Genomic DNA, 5510 nt, shown 5'->3' with positions numbered 1-5510 from the left:
TACTAAGAATTATGGTTTTCTTTTGCTTTTTTTCTACGATTCAGAAAAGAAATTGATAACTGACCTGGAAAAGACGAAAATGTATGTTTTGCTAACATTTGAAAATTTCAAGATAATAATATACATCATTCTCAACCAAAAATTTACAAAAATTTACTTCAATTTAGAAATTCAGAGCTGAAACAGCAACATACAGTTATCAGGTCGAGAAATTAAATTGAAGTTTCTTTTTGAAAAGGATTTATGGTATTAATTCTGCTTCGGATTAATGAACGTTCGTTGATATGATACATTTTTCCCTCTAGAACTCAATTTTCAAATAAAACTTTATTCAAATTGGATTAAATTGGAATATAGTAGATGAAGCAGATACTGAGGAAATATCAAATTGAGATAGAAACTCAATTTAATTCATTAAGAGTTTAGAGATTTTCTTAAAAGTTCAACTTATATTTTAGATCTTGAGAAAAAATCCAACATAAAAGTGTAATGTTTGGAAAATTTTTTATCATTTGATATACTAGGTTAACTTAAAAGAAAAGTCAAATTTTTTGAAATTCTTTTGTTGTGAAGTAAACCCAACTCCAAAATCTTTTTGAAGATGATACACGAAGCATAAATCAAAAGTTTGCTTCCAAGATCTACATTTCATTCTTTTGGATAAAAAATTTGATGTAGAAAGATTTTTAGAGAAAAGAATATGGAGCCTGCTGAAGACTTCTAAACAAACTAAAACTTTAGCAGAACCATATGTATGATCTCCTAATTCTATGCATTTTTACAAGAAAAACTTCAATAAAAAGACAGTAAAAATTTAGTTCTGTTCAGCTTCAATTTTTTATTCAATTGGAAGTTTACGTTGAATTGTAGAGTTTTTGCTGAAAAAAGTTCGCTAAATTATTCAATTGTTACAGTTTGCTACATGATTCTCTTACCTTTATCGATGTTTTTGAGAACAGATCTATAAGATGTTATAAATGTTGCAGAAATAAGCAACTAAGTTCGCTTGCGTATTTCTACTTCCAAAGGTTTTGCAGATTATAAACAAAAGAACTGCTCCTAATTTATTCTAAGAAATCAACGCAAAAATACACCTTTAGATTCTCAATTTTTACATGTGCTTTTGAATGCTTAAAATAGCAGCAATTCTTTCTCACTTCGACATTTTTGAGAAAACTGCAAAAATCAAGAAGAAAAAGCGAATTACCAACTATTTTGCAAGAAAAGTGATAGTTAATGATCTCAAAAATTGGGTTTTTGCTAAAATAGTTTGCTGTAGCAACTAAACAAGGGAACCTAAAGGAGAACAAGAACAAACTAGATGGTAATAATTAGACGTTATCAGTTCTAATTTTATCTCTGCCAACAAATTGTTCGTTCAATTGATACTATTTTCTCCTAAATCCCTCAGTTCTGACTAAATTTTCTTGAAAAAGAGTTCAAGAGCAAAAACATGCAATATGCAGAAAGCAAGAAGAGGCTTAAGACATAGAAAGTTTCTACGGAAAAACCATGACAATTATGTTGTAGAAGCAACAGAGATAATCATCAGTTTTGAAGAAGATTTTGTTGAATATCATACAATCTAATATACTGTTCTGGTAATATAACGATCTGGAATTTTTTATTTATAATAATGTTAAAAACGTCTCAGAAAGTGTATTTTTTCTTACAAGTTTGGGTTATTCCTTGAGAAAAATTGAGGAGGAGCTGGATCATGGAGTTTGATCTAGAAATTTCAATGAATATTGCTCTTATTGTTCAAATGAATTGAGATTCTAAGGTGAATTCTCCTTGAATTTAACAAAAAACCAGGTAATTACACAAATGAAAGGTTAAAAATGGAAACTTTTGGACAGATTTGATAAAATTTTACTCTCTCGAAAATTACGATTAATTAACTTATTTTCTCGGAAGTATCAATATTAATTCAGCTAATATGAGCTTCATGTGTTCAGAGCCATACATAAACCGCTTTTTGGTTAAATTTAGGGTAAATTTTATGATATTTCATTATTTTGAGAGAAAAAAGTGAAAAAGTCCATACCTCTATTCAAAATTTTGTATCAGTGTCTCAATATGATGCCAATTGAAAGACAATTTGAGCTTAATTTTAAACTCTAAACTTATTTACTTTTTATTCAATTAGATCAGAAGTAACAAAAAACTAGCCAAAACCTTGATATTTCTGCAGGTCTTTCCAAAAATTTGCAGTTTGTTCTAAAAACTTTGAAGTTTTTGCAATTTTTTCCGAAAACTTTGAAACTTTTGCATTTTTTCCCAAAAACTTGAAATTTTTTGCATTTTTTTTTCTCCAAAATTTAGACTTTTTTCAATGTTTCAGTTGATTTGGGCATAAATTCAATAGATATAAAGTAAGATTATCCAATAAACTAGATCGAATTACAACAAATTTTATCGTGTTATAAAGTTTTTTTGAAAAACTTTCAATTTTTGTGGCAAAAAAAATCCAAGTTTTGCCCACAAACTCTTACCATTGACTTACCATGTACCATAAAACTAAGCACATAAAATTTAATAAGCCCCTTATCATACCTTATATACTAACATAATTTCACTTATTACCAGGTATTTTCAGATTCATTGACCTGTTTGATAAAAAAAAAGTTAATGACAAATTGATTCCTCCAGATCAATCTGATCCGGAAGAAGACTTTGTAGCTGCATCTCAATGGTTAAACTTAAGATTTTTGTGCCCAAAACTCATCTAGTTGCAATAGTGTCTAGCTTCATTTTACCATAAGTCATTCTAGTTCTGTCAACCTTATTTTTATTCTATTGTTCCATATGATTACTCTACCTTATTTTTAAAACTGTTTTAGTGGTTTTTACACTTTTTGTCAGTTATTTTGTTGTTAATTTTATTCTTTTTATGAGTGTTCTCTCCAAGTTGCCTGATGAAAAAATTTGTATTATATTATTTGTTTTAAATGATTGTTGAAAAATTTCCTTGAGTGAGGGAAATGTTATGATTGCTCATTTTAAATTAGTTAAGATACTTGTTTAGTAACCTTTGACCTAGGTTTCATGCATTGCATCGGATTGTTTCTGGCGATAATCTTTGTTTGCAATTTATAGAACTATTTTAAGCCAATTTCGTTTTTCTCCTTCTCCATTTGAATGAGCTTAGTTTAACCTTTCAAGGGCATACTACTTTATCATTTCAAAACGGTGTTGTCAGCTAACAAATATGGCATAAAGGCAGTACCTCCAGTTTGTCAAAACCATACACTCTATACCTCATTCCCTTTGAATGACTTATGAAACATGTTCTTTTTGAAATGGATAGTCAAAAAGAATACTGATATTGAAAATCTCAAAACTTCTTCAGATCAAAAAACCCTGACATCTGTTAATATATGATGCCTCACAGAGGAAAATTAACCAGGACAAAGCAGCAAAAAGACGCAGTTTATTTTGCATTAGTATAAGAGAAGGCAAAACCTAACCATTTGAAAATGACAAACAACACAAAACCGCAAAACCATTTATTAAACATCCACGAAAATTTGAATGTGCAAAAGGAACCTATTTTGTATCGAAGGAGAAAACTCATGAATGAAAAAAGGAGGCAGTTTTTCAAAAAGACATCTAGCAGTTTATCCAACTTATGTCAATTTTGTACATCTTGTAACACAAAAAAAAGACATTTTAAGAACAATGTTAAATTACAAAAAGTCAATTTTGTCGATACTTCTAATTTTGTAAAAAGCATTGTACATTCTCCAATTCAGCAATGTGTATATATTTAATCTTGTAGGTAATCATTGGGTTTTTTTTTGGCGTGACTAACAGCTGGACAGAAGCTTCCCTAAGCTAAAACTATAAATATGCAATTTTAAAGGTGACAAGTATATTTGAGTTCGAAGCAAAGATTTGAAAAAATATAAAAAGAAATGATAGTCTTGAAAATGCGTTTAATTCAGCCAGCCCCGTTAGGTTTTAAAGCTCTACAAAATTCACGAACCATAACTTTGAGACCCTTATCTCAAATTCTCTCTCGTAGGCCAAGCAACTGAGGAACTATAATGCGGTTTTGCAGACGACGCCCCTTTCAAGAAAATCTTAACATTAGGAATACACAACGGATGGTTACACGAACTTACACCATTTGTTCCAGCAGAAGAACGTGAGCGTAACATCCTCAGGAACGACAACCTTCCGAAAGGTTGCATAGAATTGACTCAGAAGGCATTTCCACATTTCAAATCCTATATCTCTTCAAAGTGTAAGTGAGTTACGTCTGTATATAATGTGCGAAGTGTAGAACAAGAGATAAGTATTCTGGTGTTAAAAATGAAAGATTTTTTTCCAATCGATTGGAAAAAATCAAAACACATTTGAAGATTCCCCATTTACACAACCCCCTAAGATCCATTCAGTTAACAGGGAGAAGAGTATCACTCCAACTACTCACCGCAGTGGAAAGAGATTATTTAGGATAAATCTCCGAAAGGCACATCAAAATTTTAGACTGCTGCGATGAAAATCATCATATATGTCATGTTGTTTTAGCTTGTAAAAAGACAACTCTTTCAACTTCACTCTTAACTTAAATTAATCAATTAGCAAATTTACAAAAACAAATGCCAAATATACACTACTTGGCCAATAATGAAGCAGCAAGATGTCCGTTTCACAAATTTGGTTTCAAAAAGTGCTATTCGCAAGTTACCCTAGATAGCTCTACCAGCCAAAAATGAAATTTTGTGCCATAAAATGTCGAATGAATTTCAAAGAGTCATGGACTCAGCCATATGTTCAAACTTTTTACCACATGTTATATTGAGGAGATAGTAATTGGATCCGGAGGATCTCTAACAGAAAAAAGGGTATAGTCAACCGCGTTTGAATCATCCAAGACGATCAAAACTTAAAGTCATTTAGACAAAAGGGTTAAGTTTACAAACTAAAAATAGCTGGCTGGGTTTTAAAATTAGCAAGTCGGCTATTTTACCAAATCGGAAGTGGATACGTCAGTCTTAAAACTTTTTCTCGTTTCAGGAAAATTTTGTGGATCAATCAATCAATATGTGAAAACTGCTTCTACTTTTTAGGAAGCCATTTTAGAAAACCATTAAGACCACTTTTTTTCTGAGACAGTTCACGTTCTCACTGAAAACTAAACTGTCGCTAAAAACACTAAAAACAACTGACAGAAAACACACGTTTTGACGATAAGCTTAAATCTTGAGTTAGGTCCAATGCCTCGGCTTTGAAGTATCTCTAGAACACCTCAATAAGATTTATTGAAAACTGTTGCTTTTTAGAGTAGGTTTTTCAATGCGCACGATACAAAATCTTTCAACCAGCGAGTTCGAACCCCTGGAAGAGGGAGCTAGAACACTATAACAAATACCTCGATTGATAGGAATTTGATGTCATAACCAACCATCGACCGTTATTTTTAGCGTTATCGGGTATTCGGTGAAACAAAACTTACCATAAAAAATTAAATTGCGGGGTTGACCGACCATCACCTTTCAATT

Source organism: Symsagittifera roscoffensis, chromosome 6, assembly GCF_963678635.1.
Source record: "Symsagittifera roscoffensis chromosome 6, txSymRosc1.1, whole genome shotgun sequence".
Classification (NCBI taxonomy): Eukaryota; Metazoa; Xenacoelomorpha; order Acoela; family Convolutidae; genus Symsagittifera; species Symsagittifera roscoffensis.
This window is presented reverse-complemented; position numbering follows the sequence as displayed.